This window comes from Lagenorhynchus albirostris, chromosome 9 (assembly GCF_949774975.1).
Source record: "Lagenorhynchus albirostris chromosome 9, mLagAlb1.1, whole genome shotgun sequence".
NCBI lineage: Eukaryota > Metazoa > Chordata > Mammalia > Artiodactyla > Delphinidae > Lagenorhynchus > Lagenorhynchus albirostris.
Window position 1 is genome coordinate 46,287,445 of NC_083103.1, and position 17,732 is coordinate 46,305,176.

General features: G+C 42.4%; 1 protein-coding gene across 2 annotated transcripts in view; it reads left to right on the forward strand.

Moving 5' to 3' along the window:
- The first annotated feature begins 1,308 nt into the window (after window positions 1-1,308).
- The window catches only part of DENND2B (DENN domain containing 2B), a 155,680-nt gene continuing 139,256 nt past the window's right edge, over window positions 1,309-17,732 (forward strand). Inside the window, exons 1-2 of one of the 2 annotated variants that reach the window (XM_060159724.1) lie at window positions 1,309-1,398; window positions 3,450-3,583. The gene's annotated coding sequence lies outside the window, so the exon portion shown is untranslated. The remainder of the gene's footprint in view (window positions 1,399-3,449; window positions 3,584-17,732) is intronic. The other variant, XM_060159725.1, reaches the window with a different exon arrangement.

Sequence of the window (17,732 nt, forward strand, 5' to 3'; positions counted from 1 at the left end):
CATATAATATTATAGGCAGAGTACCTAGGAGGAAATAACTGCTTCATGAGTACTAGACCTGTACACCTGAAAGACTTCCTTGAAAATCTTAAGCCCTTTGTTCCTCAAAGGAAAAAAAAATGCCAAAGCAAAATCCATGAACCAGAAAACCCAAACTACTCACCATGCTCAAGCACAGAGTTTAAAATAGCAAAAGGAAGTAAAGCCCATCTCTGTGACATCAAGTGCTATTTTGGTATACAGCAAAATAGTTGAATTATAAGTCCTTCAAAGTTAGAATATTAAACAGACCCTTAGCTATAAGATGTGTTGCCAGGCATCTGTATGGAATATAACCATGTAATCAGAGTGTATTGTACTTCTCCACACAAAGAGAACCAAAGCTACTGCTTCTAAAGATTAGGAAACTTTCATTAGACTGACAGAAGACAGTACAGAGGAAATGGCTTGGGGGTGGAGGAGATGTATGAGAGAGGATGAAAGGAACAGCATTCATACTATCCAAATTAGAGCCAGGATGTTTATGCTCAAATCTTGTCTTGGCTCTGTGTTGAGGGGACTGAATAATGGGGACATGGGAAAGTGTATCTCTGAGATCCCTAAATTAGGCACGAAATACACCAAATTCTTCTTATAAACGCTTCTTATTTGCAGCAGTCTCTGCACATTTCTGAATATATATTGTGATTAAAATCCAAACCCAGCTAATGCTAATGATTCCTTCCTCTCTTTTTGTAGCTGGTATCCTTTCTAAAGATGTTATTTCATTCTGTTGTTTACAAGTCACATGCCTCTCCTGAATTGTAACCTTATGAGGAGTGTTTATATTTATCTTTCATTTATTCAAATAGCATATATTTATTGTGCACCTCTTTCATGCTGGGCACTGTGTTAGGCACATAGGCTACAGTTTTTAGCAAGATAGGCCTAGTCCGTGTCCTCATAGAGCTTATACCTCCCTTAGCACCTTATACATAGTTGGCTTTTTTTGTCAAGTGATGTGGACATTAGGTTAATGCAAATCACTAAATTGATACCATTTAAAATAGCTTTAAAAACATTTCAGATGTCAGTGTCTCTAATAAATCTTTGGCTAGTATTAAGATGAACTAACACTGACATCAGTGGAGTTTAGACTCAAGACTATATTTAGAAAAGCTAAGGGATGTTACTTTTATTTCTGAAAGAGAATATCTAATTAAGGTTTTTCTTAGGAATTAAAAAAGTTTGACGCATAGTTTGCAAAGCATTGGCAAACAAAAAGAACAACTATTTGTATGTCATTATTGCTCTCTTACTTTTCTTTAGCACATGTAAGAGACAGCAGCAGCAGTAGCTGCCAGGGATGAAAACCGTTACTATCCTGGGTCTGAAGAGAGAACATCTTGATGCTTTCCAGTGAGTTGGCTTTCTTTACAGGTGTCACGCACAAGAAGAACAAGACTTTAATAGAAGTTTTAATAGTTTTGGAAGTGGGAAACTTAAGTACCTCTGTACAGAGCTTGGGAGCTGCAGGTGGAATTTGCCTGGAGCATTGTTAAGTTTTGTGGCTTGTGTTCCCTGAGGATTCTTCTACATGACTTCTCTTGTTGCTTGTGGAGGGTAGAACCACCCTAATTTGAGATTGGAGAAGACTGGAGAAGGCTCAGTCCATCCAGATAGCCCAAGTCTCCTGAAGGGTTCAAGCATGTCAGTGAACTTTTTGAGTTTGGAGTAAAGTTTGTTTTGATTTCCCTAGTTTCAGGTTTTCTCCTGTGTTTACCAGTAGAGAACTGAAAATCTTGGGTTTTCCTTATGTAGAACCAATTCACTTTACCAAAGACTGACATATTTTTCACACATAGACAACTATGTAAGGCCTCCTGCTAGAAAGGCCAAACATATGCTCTGGCACCAATTTTATTGAGATAAAGCATTAATACTAGTAATTCATGTTAATATCCTTTTTTGGCAAAGGAACAATAGACTATCAGTTTGGTTCTTGCCACTTTTTCTGTTGGATCAAGAACAAGTTAAATTATCTTCAAGATGTATCAATATCTTAAACTCCCCATTTTTTTTCCCCCCATTATTTTTGACGCTTGCCCTGCAACTGAGTAAGTACTTCTTTAGGGTATGTGACAGTTGAATTGGCTTGGGCTTTGGAAACATGTCTTGGCCTTAGAGTCTGTTTATGGTCATTCTTTTTTTAAAAAAAACAAATTTTATTTATTTATTTAGTATATTTATTTATTTATTTATTTTTGGCAGTGCGGGCTTTCTCTAGCTGTGGCAAGTGGGGGTTACTCTTCGTTGTGGTGCGCAGACTTCTCATTGCAGTGGCTTCTCTTGTTGAGGAGCACAGGGTCTAGGGTGCGCAGGCTTCAGTAGTTGTAGCACACAGGTTCCGTAGTTGTGGCTCGCGGGCTCTAGAGCGCAGGCTCAGTAGTTGTGGTGCACGGGCTTAGTTGCTCTGAGGCATGTGGGATCTTCCCGAATCAGGTATGGTCATTCATATACGTTTGCTCCTACAAAATGTAACTAGGTTTGTGAAAGTCAATTTTGTGCATTTCAACATTAAGTTCTATTTATAGTGACTTATGGGATGAGAAATTGGGCTACATGGCTTCCTAACATCCCACCAAGTATGTATGGGTTTCGATTTTAAGTGATTTGCGTTATTCTTTTACAAGTGGATAGTCATACTGAGTTAACAATTTCTTTAAGAATTCCGCTAATAAATCACAGATTCTCACTGCTAGTATTACATTGCTTTTTCTTTAATGACACCCTTTTCCAGTTTTTGGTTTTGCAAGCTAATGGAGTATTTAAAACAAATTCTCAGAATGCCCTTAGAACTTTCGGTTCAGACCAGACGCCTTGGAACCCTAGTGCTTTCAGAGTTCTTCCGCTACTCCTGCAATACAAAATGTAGCTTCTTTTACCGTCTTTTTGGGTTTTGCAGGGCTCCCCTAGCCTAGGGCTGGGAGAGCGGAAAGAGCTCATCGGTTAGTTTGAAGGCAGGCGGGCTGTACAGGCAGCTTTTCCCAGACTCTCCCAGCTCCGGCTTTTCATGCATACCAGCAGAGCCGCTTTTTTCCTCCAGTGATTGAAACCATCTGGACTGCAGGGGGGTCACGTGTGTATGAGAAAATGACATAAAGTTTCAGACCCCCTTGTGCTTTGCTCCAGACCCAGACAATTCTTGGTCGGATGGTCCGAGGTGAGGGCCGGTCCAGTTTGAGGACCAACTCCTCACCCTGCCCCCGCGCCCTGTCTTCCCATCCCCAGCGCCCTCCCTTCCCCCTTTGCGCACTCTCAGCGCGGTTTTCTTGTTCCCTCCAGAGCCTCCGAGCACAACCCCTCCGCCAGGCTCCAGCAGCCCACCCTTTCTGTCTCGGGTGGAGGCACACCTCCTCCACGCCCCCCTCCGCTCAAATCTGTGCTCCCTCCCTTCCCTCTCCCTCCAGCCCGGCCGCAGCCCTGGGCGCGGATGCCCGCCCGACGACCGCCCTCTCTCCCGGAGCGGCTCCTCCTCCGGGCTGCGCGGCTGCAGTCAAGCCCCCATCCGTGCGAGCGCCCAGCCTGGCTGGGGAGCGCAGAGGTAAGTGCGTCCTGGCCGCCGCCCCGGCTTTCCCTGCCCGTCTTCTCGCCGGGAGGTTGCTTGCTTGTCCCAGTGCCCTTGCTCCAGGCCGGGTGGCGGGCAGGAGGGCCGCCGGTTCCGGCTCTGCGTCTGCCGCGCCCTGCCCTGCCGCTGCAGTCCTAGCCCTTTTCCCGCTATTCACCACTCCTCGCCCCGGAGGTGTTCCAGCTCTGGGAATGTTTGCGTTCGGGGGCCTCTGAAGGCGCAGACGAGTTGGGCTGTTGGGGGCTGCCCTCCGGACGGTCGTGGCTAGCCCTACTTCCCGGCTCCGCTGGGGCGCGCAGTTAGGGGTGGGGAACATGGAGCCGAGGGTCTGGGGAAGTGCAGAGCTGTGGTGTGCGACGAGGAGCCCGAAGTCCGAGCGGTCCTGGGAGTAGGCTCTGTGCGAGCCCCTGGACGCGCCCGGGCTGCTCTGCAGCTCTTACCTGGAGCTGTGGTAGTTTGTGTGCAGGCTCCTTCAAGAACACACACACACAACTCAAACAAAGGAAAATGAACTTCGCACTCTATTACTTTGATTACCTTTCCTTTCTCGCCCTTGTTCTGAAGTGCACTAAGTATTAAAAGTGTAGTGTTAAGTGACCCAAGACTAAAGGACCACACTTCAGCCAACGTTTTATGCCACCTTATTAAAGAATTCAGTAGTTTGTAGAGTTCAAGAGACTGAACGTTTTCAAGTGTTTCTAAAGAGAGATTATTGCATTTTCCTGTGGTCTTTTTGAGAATGTGGTTTATAATTACTTGAACCTGAGTAAAACAACTAAGTGAGAGAATTGGCCTTAATGCTGCCTTAGTCCACCTCTTATCCCCATGCAGGTGTTTCTGCTGTTTGGACCACAGGGTCTTGGGAATGGTGAAGGGGTCATTATCCCATCTCCAGGGCTGTTTTGAGCTATCCCTTATGTGCACATACGTCAATTGGCCATTTTAGCACGGGCCACAAGGTTAAAACCCAAGTGACTGTATTACTGTTTGTTTGTTTTTTTCTCCAAGTAATATTTTCAGAAAGTGAATCCCTTCACTGATGAGATTTTTCAGAAATAGGGGTTTCTAATGGATCAGAAATAGTCTAGGTTCCAGAAAGCTAATCAAAGATAGAGACCAGATTGCTCTTAATCTGTCTCCCATGGTGAATTAAGGGCAGCACAAAGCAAGGGCTCAAAAAGAACTTGTTGAATGCATGGAGTGAATTAAAGCTTCTTGGACTCTGCCAGCTTGGCTGAGAGTCCCCCTGTGACTACATAGATGAAGGCTTCATTTTCATTTACCCCATAAGTATTACCCTTGGAAAAACTCTCCAAGATACGGGCGAGATTTGGTCAAGTGTATGTGGGAAGTGGTATTATCCCCTAATTGGGCCAGAAGGGCAACCATTATTGGTAGACAACCCCAAGGCAACTGAATCTTCAAAGTATTTTTCATTGAACACTTACATTGTTATTGGCTTGACAATTGATAAAAACTTTGCTCTTGTGTTGGTGGACTCATCGGGGAAAGAGGAGTGACACATAAGAGAACAATAAAAGTTTTAGATCCATTGGCTTAGACTATAAGAACTATAGAAGCTCAGAGGAGAAAATGATTATGAGCCAGGGTAGTTTCATAGAAGAGAAAAGATTTCAATTAGGCGTTGAAACAAAGCATGGTTCTGAAATTAGTGGAAAGTTGATGGGGAGAATTTTCAAGAGAAGAGAGAGTCGACCTTTTGGATTGGAGCTAGGGAAAGAAGTGATGCTTACTGAGCATCTACTCTGTGCCATATGCCATGTTCTCTCTTCCATCTTCTAGTGCTATGAAGTAGGTATTGCTGTTCTTGTTTTAAAGAGAAATGATCAAAAAGATAAGCAACCTGTTCAAGATCACACAAATAGTAAGAGGTAAAGCTGGAATTGCAGCTCCCTGAGGTCTGATTCTAAAGCTTGTGCTTCCCCAGCTGCCTTCCACAATGGCAGTGGCAGGTTCAGTGGAAGCAGACTGGTCAGCTTGAATTCTGGCTCAGGAGCTGGAACTTTATCCTGTAACGTTGTCTAGCTTCTAAAGATTTTTGAGAAAAGAAGTGATGGGCAATGTTTTTAGATTAATGTGACATCTGTGTACAGGAAGGTGACACACTCATCTTAGGTAAAGTGCAAGATGTAGTTCTTAATTAGCAGGTTAAAGAAAGTGAGTGTAGTCAGGATATCTGGGTGTGTAAATTCCTGCCCCGTTTCCCGTATCCTTCGATGGCTTTGTTCACTAGGTAAGAATGGGTTGCACAGACCACAGGGCTGCCAGGGATCAGAGAAGAGCTGGGTCCGAGCAGGTGAGCGTTGACATGGAACGTGTATGTGAAGCAGCACGACTGCCGGTTTGTCATTTATGTTCCCCATGTGTTTTTCAATGCTTTGGTTAAAAATTGTTTTCTTTCCTGACTACCCTGGGATGTAGATCAATGTTGTAATTTGTTTAAAAGCCTTTCCTAAGTGGCAAAGTTGAGCTCCCAAACTAGGGCCTCTGCCCTAAAGATGTTTAAGTTGAGATGCCCTTTTCCCCCCAACATTCTGTTGCTTCTTATAAATGCTGAATTTTTTTTTTTTTTTTTTTTTTTGCGGTACGCGGGCCTCTCACTGTTGTGGCTTCTCCCGTTGCGGAGCACAGGCTCCGGACACGCAGGCTCAGCGGCCATGGCTCACGGGCCCAGCCGCTCTGCGGCATGTGGGATCTTCCCGGACCGGGGCACGAACCCGTGTCCCCTGCATCGGCAGGCGGACTCTCAACCACTGCGCCACCAGGGAAGCCCATAAATGCTGAATTTTAAAACTTGGCACTAGCAAGGTAAAAATGAATTGAGATTACCTTTCTTATTAATAAGACCAATTAAGAGAAAATGTACATTTATTTCACTTTTTGTTATGGAGGAGCAATAGAATGCCTTGGGGTAGTTACTGTGTGGGAATTTAGAAGGGATAGGAAAGCCAGGATTTAGAGATGTGCAAAGCTCTTTCTACCTGGCCACATTTCTTACCAGTTAATTGTGTTATTCATGTGTACAGCTAGGGAGCTTACAGGGCCATAGACTATCCAAGTTTATAGGCAGGCCCTTTGATTCTCTGCAGATAATGGGCTCAGGAAGGGCAGCAGTGGGTGGAGCCATTTTGTTGGAATTGTCTCCCACTTTGAATGAATACAATCTAGATTTCTTGCTCTTCCTTGTGCAACCTCTAGGCCTTTTCCTCCTCTGAATGTGTCAGTGCTCTGAAGACTTGGTTCTTAGGCCAAGGAATATCAGGTAACAGGAGGCTGCACAAAAAAGGGCAGCTGACGGAAAAATCAAGTTTGTCAACTAGAGAAGTTTTAACTAATGTTAGAGTCAACCATTTTTTTTGTAAAATAAAAAAATGCAAAACCAAAATTTGATCTCAGTTCTCCAAATCCATTTTTACCTTTAGGAGCCTCTAACTGGAGAGCTTGCCCTATTGAATGAGGCTTTGGCGTGTAAAATTCTCACCAGCACCTCTAAATGTGTCAGGACATGACTCAGTTTGGGTTTTGGACCTCTGAGGAATGTGACCTCTTGGTGTAGGGGATTTAGAGTCCAAAGATATGGGTTAAGGTTCCAGCTTTGCCATTTATTTAGAAGTGTCTGGAATTCGATGTTGGAGGGATTTCTTAGCTCAGTTTATCTATTTCTTCTAGATCAGGGTAATCTCCCAGGATGAACTGTAGTTCATGCCCTGATAAATCCCTTGGTTCCTTCTCCCATTTTGTATCTTGTATCACCTGAAAGCCATTTTGTTTTATCTGTAGCCTGTGGTTATAGATGAGAAAGGAAAACCATCTAGGATTCTCTCCAGAGAATGGCAGATCTCATTGTTAGTTTACTGGTGATCTTTTGGTATGGATTTCTGTGAGAATGCCCTTGAGGTTAGTTTTGAGAGTTGGGGTCTCAGAAAGAGACTTTGGCAGTGCTCTTGTTTAAATGTCAGAGATGTTTGGTTGCATTTTTGGCTCATTGCTTACACAGTTGTTAATGTTTTTATATTTCGTAAGCATCTGTCATTTTTATAATTTATTAAAGGAGTGATTTAGATTTTCTAAGATAGCTAAAAGCTTAGAAAAATAAGACTAGAATATCCTTTTGATACTCAAATGTAATCTCCTAGTATAGTAGAACCACTTGACTATTTTAACCCACTCCATCTCCAAATATCCTTAAATCTCCACCTCCAAATATCCTTAAATTTTTCTCAAGAGATTTGCTCTCTCTCAAGAGACTTCGCAGCCTCTCCAGGAAATGTTTTCTGATCTTTCCAGACTGATGATCACAGATTATCTCCTTGTCGTTAGCCTGAGTTTTCTTTTAGTGTTTCTTACTTTTACTGTTTTCCCATCCCTCTTCAATGCATAGTTGTTCACAGAGTGGACAAATGGTCTTTCGTGGACCCTAACGTCAGCTACCAAAAGTGCAGATTGTTCCTTCTGTACCCATCCTTCCCTTCCCTTTCTCTGGCTAAACAAGCTGAGCTTTCTCCGTTTAAGTCTTGCTTTTTAGACCGATGATTATACTTGTTGTTTTGTGTGTTGTTTTATGCAGGAAGTCAATATCAGATATGTTGGCAATTAGAGCTTTCAGATTGAAGGGAGGCTTTTGGAAATAAAATGTGCTTTTTTTCTCCCCTATCAGCATGAGTAATTGTGGAACATATGTAAACTCTGGAGATGATCTTTTTAAAAAAAATTATCAACAAAAGAATTTTGCCCAAGTCCTTTAAGGACTTAAAAAGAATCCAGCCTTTGCAAGATTGCACTAAAAGTACCAGAGTAACCCAATTAAGGCCTTTCTAGAAGTGTGGGAATCATTTGTTCAAACCGGAATTTAGGACCCCCAAGCAAATATGATAGAAATAATCTGCTTAACCCTTTATTAATAGCATAAGAAAGAAAACCCTTTTTAATGGACCTCTTGTGATAAAGGGCCATAGTGATTAGAACATGCTGAGAGTCCTGATTGTCAGTGTTCTGGAAACTGCTTTGAGTGGACAAGTGTCAATGTTGGTGGCTTTTTGTCTTTCTTTGACATGTAGTTGGGATCTTGGTGTTAATTTAGCTAAGGACAAGTTTGAATATAGATATTTGTAGGGTTTTTTTCCCCTTCTCCCTACTCTTCCCTTTCTCGAAGGCTAGATTGGAGTAGATATAGCCTCTAGTGAAGGAGTCAGTGTCTTGGGACATTTTGTCAGACACTGGTCTTCAAGGAAGCACTCTGTATTGCTACCATTTGTACACTCTGGTGTTCAACTAATGTTATTTGAATATCTGCTATGGACAAAGCACTGGCTAGTGCTTTCAAGCATCTGTTTGTTCTCTTATTGCTTTTCTTCAGTGAACATGCTTAATATTAGGTGTTTGATGAATTGATTAGTGGGTGGAGTTAAGAAGTTAGATGGGAAATAATTTTTGGATACCCCCGATTGGATTACTGCTATGGGTAAGTGGCTGTTGGTACATCACTCTGGCTTCTGCTCTAGATGCTGAGATGACCCCTGATAAAGAGGCTTAGCATGTGGGCATGTATTTTCTAGTGAGTGAACGGGGTGCTGTCAGTTATTTTTGCTATTAGTCACGTTAGGTTACGTATACTGTTGCCGGGAACTCCACTTAGTGTAATATCTCCTGCATTAGAAAGTGCCCAGTGCGTTAGTAGTAAGGATTGCCTGGAGAAGTTTTTCCTGAAAGTCTGGCCTTGCCTCTTGAGCCAGGGATGGATTCTAGGTGCTTAGACCCGAAGGGCTTCTACACAAACCAGAGTGATCCTAACACTGGGATCCAAAGGGAATGGAAGTTCTCCTGAAATTTTGTACTGCTATGGGAGGGGAATCAAAGCTTTTGCTTCTCAGTGGACATTAGATTCTATACACAGAGACCTAGGGATGAAGAAAACCAGCTTACAAATGAATATTTAGTGCTGTATAGGGTTAGGAAGAGCATGGAAAAATGGGAGTTAAGGTCAGAGTGTTCATTTGAGTCCTTAATGTACAATTAATCAGAGATAACAGCAGTGACGTTTTGTTTTGCTGTTTTTTTCCCTCCACATCTGTGTTTTGACAGGTCATTGCCTTGAATTAGAATAGAATTTAGTACCAAAGTGTTTATAAGGAAAGTGATAGCAGAGTCATGGGAGATGGGCAGAGGACACTTTGTATCTTATTTCAGATGGACCATTTTTACAACCCCCATAAGTAGCTCAGTGGTCCAAATTAGTTAGAAATAGCTTTGCTGAAATGTATTGGTAAAATAACATTTAGCAGCCTTTTGTCTGTTCCAGGTTTAGATATGAGTGAGAAAGCCAATTTGGAAGCAGTTTCATGTGCTCAGCTCTGCCCACATTCAAATCGCCGACATAGTTCCCATATCCTTGTCACTGTTACTGGTCCCTGGGGGCCCAGGGGCAGATCTCAGGATCTGAGGCGCAGATGTGGTTGAAGCCACATCAAGAGTTGGTCCTGGTGGGTCAGCATTATTTTCTGTAGTTATCACCAGCGCTGGGGGCGTGGGGAGGAATGTGGGTGGGACAATGAAGAAAAACGGAAGGGCAGGGCTTCCCTGGTGGCGCAGTGGTTGAGAGTCCGCCTGCCGATGCAGGGGACGTGGGTTCGTGCCCCAGTCCGGGAGGATGGGCCCGTGAGCCATGGCCGCTGAGCCTGCGCGTCGGGAGCCTGTGCTCCACAACGGGAGAGGCCACAACAGTGAGAGGCCCGCGTACAGCAAAAAAAAAAACAAAAACAAACAAAAAACCAAAAAAAACCCCAGAAGGGCATATAGTTCTGTGGAAATTGAGTAAAGAAATAAACTCTTAGAACTTCTTTTCCCCCCTCATTGACTTTTACCGTTGTTCTGTTGGAAACTCGTATCACTTGAGGTCATTTTATAAATACTCAGAGTCACTAGCCAGAGGCATTGTGACACCTGTGCATTGGTGGAAGGAGCCCTCCTAGATGATTCTCTGGATGTGTATTTGGCTTCTGCCCATTTTCTTTCCCTCTTTTCACCTAAGTTTTGATGCTGTTGTTTTCTTAAGGAATAATTTGGCTTCAGTGTCCAGAATTCTTTAGGGCTATAGGGGCTGGGGGCCAGGGGCCTGAGTGTGACATGTTGCCAGATAGGAGAGACTTTTACACCTAGACAAATCTCCAGGAAAGAGGAGACAGAAAAGTTTATACACAAAGCATAAGGATTGGGAGTCAGAAGGGAAAATGGCGTGGCAGGTGCTTTGGCCATTGTGACTATCTCTAGCAAGATGGGCCTGATGGTTGGATGATGGTGTGATACTAAAGATATCTTATAATCCACATCATTCCTTGAAGAAGATGAAGAAGTTTTTTTGCTTAAGAGAAAAATATAATAATATATTGACTTTAAAATTTTTAACTTATGTGATGTGTCCACAAGTGTCTGACTCTGTGCCAAGCATGGTAGTGGGTATACAAGTATGTGAAAAAAACAAAAAAAAACAACCCTGAACTTAGAACATATAATTGTTGCCTAAAGAACTCTATAAAGTATTAAGTTATCAAGTTTTAAATTGTGAGTTACATACAGGGCCTTTGGGGCCCCAGACAAGGCTTAGGACATTGCAGGTTTATGGAAAAGCCTTGGGTTGAATGGAGGCCTTTGGAGATGTTGGAGTGCCCCAGGGCTCAGGCTCCAGCCCCCTTTTCTTCTCTATCTGCACTTTTCTTAGGTGATCCCATGGCTTTAAAGTACTAGCGTTCATGGAATGTTTACTTTGTGCCAGACTCTGTTCTAGGGGCTTTACATGCATTAGTTTAATCTTCAGACAACTTGGTGATGTAGGTACTATTACCCTCACTTAAAGATGTGGAAACTGAGGTCAGAGAAATGAACTTTTTTGAGATCACACAGTTCATAAACTGGAGAGTCAAGATGTGAACTTAGTTGGAGACTGGATGCCAAGCCCTTAACTGGTTCTGTTTAGCCTTCTAGCTGGTCCTGAACTCCTCTACCCCTGTCCCTTCTTCCCATAGCAACCTAAGTATTATGTTCGTCCCCTTCTTTAGCCCTTATAAGGAATCCTGCCCATCACACTCAGAAATAGAATTCACATTTACTACCAAGTCCTTATGTGCTCTAACTCGTAGCCCTCCCACCGGCTCTTCGCCTTCCCCCATCTCTTCTGTCTCAGAGCCTTGGCCCTGCACCTGGGATGCGCTTCTTGAATATTGCTCATCTGCACCCTCACTTCATTCAAGTGTCGGCTCAAATGCACCTCCTCGGGGAGGCTTTCCCTGACCATCCGATGTAAACTACTCTTAGTCAATCTTTAATGCTTGCTTTGTTTTTCTTCCTAAAATTACATTACATATTTGTGTGTTTTTCCTGTCTGCTTTTACAAAAATAAACAAACGCCATGAGGTTAGGGAGTTGGTCCATCTGTTTCCTGGTATCTTTACTTTTTAGAACAGGACATGGAAAGTTTTCCTTAAATATTTGTTAAATGAATAAATGGTGTCATATGCATTTTATGTTCATGTTTAACATTACTTGGATAAAAAATAGTGGAGAGGAACGGGATATACAGGTGATACATACAGGTCTGGGTCTTACTTGGCTTTATGTTTATTACCAAGGCTTTGCCATAATATCTGGCCAAGAAAATGCTCAGAAAATCTTAGTTGAATGAATACATTGTTTGATTTATTTTGAATTCCAGACATAGGAGTTCAGAGAAAAGAGAGTATTGTGGACTGGAGTGCTTAGAGAAAATTCACAGAGGACTTGCAGACTTTGAAGGAGAGATGGATTTAGTTAGTCATATAGGAATCATAGAGTAGCTTTTAAAAATTAATTAATTAATTAATTAATTTCTGGCTTTGTTGGGTCTTCATTGTTGCATGTGGTCTTCCTCTAGTTGCGGCGAATGGGGGCTACTCTTCGTTGCGGTGTGCGGGCCTCTCATTGCGGTGACTTCTCTTTGTTGTGGAGCACGGGCTCTAGGTGCATGGGCTTCAGTAGTTGTGGCACGTGGGCTTCAGTAGTTGTAGCTCGTGGACTCTAGAGCACAGGCTCAGTAGTTGTGGCGCATGGGCTTAGTTGCTCTGGGGCATGTGGGATCTTCCTGGACCAGGGCTTGAACCCATGTCCCCTGCGTTGGCAGGCAGATTCTTAACCACTGTGCCACCAGGGAAGTACCATAGTGTAATTTTTTTAACCTGGGAGGATTATTAAGATGATCTGGCTCAATCTTTCTATTTATAGACAGGGAAACTGAGCCCAGAGACGCAAAGGACTTATCCAAAGGTACACAACTAGTGTATGTCAGAAATGTCTCTGGAATCCAGGTATTAAGTTTCCTAGGTCAACTCTCTTTCCTCTATACAGTGATGTTGGCTTGTGTGGGATAGAAATTGGCATGGAAATTAGGCCATCCTAACTGAATCAGAAGGTTTATACAAGAGATACATGGGAGATATCGGAAGCTGAATAAAGTAAAGACGAGATCCTGGAGGATCTTGAATGTTATCGTGAAGACTTTAAATTCAGAATGACAGGGAGGCATGTGAAAATGCTTTAAGTCTTGCCCTGTCTTTTTTCTCCAATGAAGGTGACATAATTGGTAGTATAGAAAATGGATTGGAATTAAGAAAGAAAAGTGGAGCCTTGAGGAGTTAGGAGGCCCTTGTAACGATCCAGGTATTAGTGTAGTTAGGGGCCTAGTAGCATTTCAGTTTTTTTTCTTGTTTTTGGAAATTCGTGGTTTTTGAAGATGACATGTAATCCTTTGGTAAGATGTGTGTACCTAGGTTTTTAAGAGAGTTTGGGAGTAAAAAGCCTGGAGAACTGGTATTTTACTTTAATTCTGTACATGGTTGTAAATGACATTTTAGTATCTAAATGATAATTCCTCTTAAAGAAGCCAAGCCAGGTTAGCAAAGTAGGGATAGAAGATAACACTATACCAGTGTGAAAACAGTGATGGAGGGGATGGGGAAGGGCAGGAGGAACAGACGGACAATGAATGGGAGCAGCTTCTAAGAGAGGGCCTGGACCTCTCTGTCAGAGGAGCTGTGCTGTGTCTGGGGAGTCAGGCCTCCAGGGACCCCAACGTTGCACTGTTTTTTTAGGACTCAGGAGGCCGATGGAAGTAAGACCTGCCTCCTGGGCCCACAAATGCTTTGGGTGGATGGGTTGCAATAAAGCCCAGGCCCATACATGTAGTCCACATAAATTTTCCACCAGAGCTGATGAGAACAGATTGATACAGTCCTTACCAGGCCAGTGAATTGGCACAGGGTATGATATTTTATTTATTTATTTATTTATGGCATCAAAAAATCTGAGAGGTTTTTTTTATTTTAATTTTTTATGTTGTAACAAGATTTTGGACCAGAAAGGAACATTCCTTTTTAGACATTTTCAAAGAAAAGAGTTAATACAAATTCTTCTAAGGGAGGTATTATAAAATTAACTGTAGTTTCAGTGAGCATTTATTATTAGTTGAGGAATGACAGACTCTTCCAGCAAGTCAGGTTTATTCACATATGAATCACAGATGTTTGTATTTCAAAGTGTCAGTGGGTAAATTATTTTCTGAGCATTATAAAAAGCAATTCATTAACATTAGATGAAGATACGAGGTTATTACTGATTGTAACAGTGTTGAGCCAGGCTGAAAAGCTTGCTCAGGTTTTGCATGCCTCTATCCATCCTACCGAGCGTCTGAGCACTGATTTCATATTAGGCACCGTGTTAAGTGCTTTGGGGAATTCAGAGATGAAGGAGATTACAATCCCTTTATATTTCAGAGCCAATCTTTCTAGCTGTATCTCCTGCCACTTCTGATAATGTCTACACCTGAACCACAGCACACTCACTGCACACTGTTTTCCAATCATAGCTACAAGTTTTGGCTCAGGTATTCTTGCTTTGAGAATGCCTTTCCTTTCCTTTTTTGCCTAGCAAAAAGCTTTCAGGGTGTGATACTTTAAAAGTTTTTTCCATCCTCAGGAATCTTTTTCCATCTCTAAGGAAAAACTTTAAAAGTCAGCAAGAAGTGAGAACACAGACCTTCAAATAATATCTCATACTGGATCTGAGAGTTTGGGTTGCAGAAAAAATCCTAGGGTATTCAGCATTCAACAGATACTTATTGAGCAGGGCCTATTAAACACCAGATACTGTGCTGAGCATTGGAGCTTTAATCTTTTGATCATATTGCATCAAATGTTATTAATATAGAATATTAACATTTGGTTCTATTTTTCATTAACGTCTTTAAGCCCCCAAGGTTATATGGCTCGGTCCATAAGATCTCAGTTAGTTCAGACTGTTCACTTATGCTTGCATTCACTTGTTGGATGTGTACTGTGTAACAGCCAATATGCTGAATGCTGAGACAGTTTTGAAGAAAAGTAAGAATTGGTGAGGGTCCTCAACTGGTTGACTGGAATTTGCCAGGTAGATCTGGTAGCTTCCAGTTTGCTGGGATTCCTGGCCAAGAGGGGAGTGTTGTCAGCAGTACTGTACCTCCTTCATTTGTTCTACCCACGCTGGGCACTCCCCTCTCTCCCTTACCTCTGTCCCTGGCCCTGTCTTTAAATTTAAGAGAAATGAAAATTAGCTTCTTTGCATTAAGTTTGGGAAATTCCATTAAGGGCAGCACTTCCTGATGAAACCTGTAAGTTTGCAGTCTTTCCAGAAGAATTTCTTTTGCCTATGTGATCCCTAAGAAGAGCCTTTTCCATGGGAACTTTTTTCCTTCCTCTGAAAGTTGCTTTGCCTGTGTTGTAGACACTGGGCACGCAGAATTTGGTATTTCTCTGACCCTTCACTTCTGCCTGCTTCATTGGCTCTTTGGGGTTGCTGAGAGGGGCATGGTGTCTTGTTTTCGTAGAATGAATGACACAAATGAGAGGGAGGCAATCATGCTAAATTTTCCCATCGTTTGGAAAAAGCAGCTGCTCAGAACAAAAGAAGACAGTTGCAAAAGAGGAGTGTTTTATTGAATCTTTGGATTGCCATCTGGAGTGAGGTTGTTTTCTCTTCCTTTGCTTGGCATCTGGAGCTAGCTTGTGTACAGTCTGAGGTTTGCTCTGCTTTCTTCGTGTCTGTGGGCTTCTTTAATAGAGAACTACAAAATATAAAATTATCTTTATCTTCAACTTTAAATTGGTTCTTTTAAAAATATAATATGTGGGACTTCCCTGGTGGTCCAGTGGATAAGACTCAGTGCTCCCAACGCAGGGGGCCCAGGTTTGATCTCTGGTAAGGGAACTAGATCCCACGTGCCACAACTAAGAGCCTGCATGCTGCAAGTGAAAGATTACGCATGCCGCAACTAAAGATCCCGCATGCCGCACTGAAGATCCTGCACGCCACAAGTAAAACCCAGAGCAGCCAAATAAATAAATGAATAAATAAATATTAAAAAAGTATATATATACACATATATATAAATATGTGTATTGTAGTAAATTATAAAAAAAATTAAAACCTTCACTTTCCCAACACCCAGAGATCACCACTGTTAACATCTTTGTGCACCCTCTTCTAGACCTTTCTCTAAGCATATCTATGTACATATTTGTATTCTTTGTTTTTCACCAAAGCAAGATCACGCTATACATACTGTATTTCATTCTATCTTATTTTTTAATTATCTCCACTTTTCCTGTTCAGTGAATTTATATTTTAACTAATTCCCAGGCCATGTTTCAGATTTCCCCATTGATCCTCAAGCATCCTGTCATTTTTTCTGTACCAACGTTGAACCTATAACCACATGCTATATCTGGTTGTTATGTCCCTTAAACTTCTTTTATTCTAACCCAGTCAGTCCCTTTTGTATGATATTATCTTGTTGAAGAATTATCCTTGGGCTTCCCTGGTGGCGCAGCGGTTGAGAGTCCGCCTGCCGATGCAGGGGACGTGGGTTCGTGCCCCGGTCCGGGAAGATCCCACATGCCGCGGAGCGGCTTTACCCGTGAGCCATGGCTGCTGAGTCTGCACGTTCGCAGCCTGTGCTCCGCAACGGGAGAGGCCACAACAGTGAGAGGCCCGTGTACTGCAGAAAAAAAAAAGAAAAAAAAAAAAGAATTATCCTTAATAGACTCCTTTGACTGAGTGCTGACTCTGTGACCTGTGTATCACTAAGAGTTTTACAAATGTCATCTCATTTAACCCTTGTGACAACACTAAGAAGCATGTTATTCTGTATTTTTGCATACTCTCTTCCTGTGAGATCTCAGCTATCCCCAGGGATTCAACTCTTTCCTTTATGTGAGAGACTATATCACCTATATCTCAGTGGTCACCTTAAGAGCCTGAACTCTTGAGCCAGATGGCCTAGGTTCAAATCCTTTTTCCACCACTTATATCTGGTCCTGGACAAGTCATTTAACCTCTCTGTGCCTCAGTTTCCTCATCCGTAAAATGGGGTAATAATAGTGGGTACCTCATAAGGTTTTTGTGAGGTTAAATGAATTAATATAATATAGGTAAAGTACTCAGAACTACCTGGCATGTAGTTAGTGTATATAATTATTGCTATTGGACAGCTGGATGATCCACAAGCACCTCAGACTGCCCGATTCAATACTTATCTGTGGAAAGCTGCTCTTTTTTCTCCTGTATTCACCAGCTCCTTTACAGACTCATCTCTGATTTTTCCTTCTCTCTCAGTAATCACACTCATAAAGTCTTGTCACGCCATTTCTCAAAAGTCCTCCTTGCTCTCTTGCTGCCTCTAACCCATTTAAAGTCTTAACCATCTTCTTCCTGGAATGCAGCTTTAATGTCTCAGAATGCCTGCCCCTGGATTTTCTTAAGTCAATCTCCCAGGCTGCTCCCAGAGTGAGCTTTCTAAAATACAAGTCACTTACCATACTTCCTTGCTAAAAACTTTCCTTTTTATGAGAAATAACATAAAGTGCACAAATATTAAGCATATAGCTTAATGGGCTTTAACATTTGTGTTTTCCCATATAACTACCACTCAGATCAAGGACATTTTCAGTGCCCCAGAAGGTTGCTTTCTGTCTCTTCCCAGCGAGTATATGCATCCTTATCCCTAACCACTCTTCTGTTACCATTTGTTTTGCCTTTTCTTGATCTT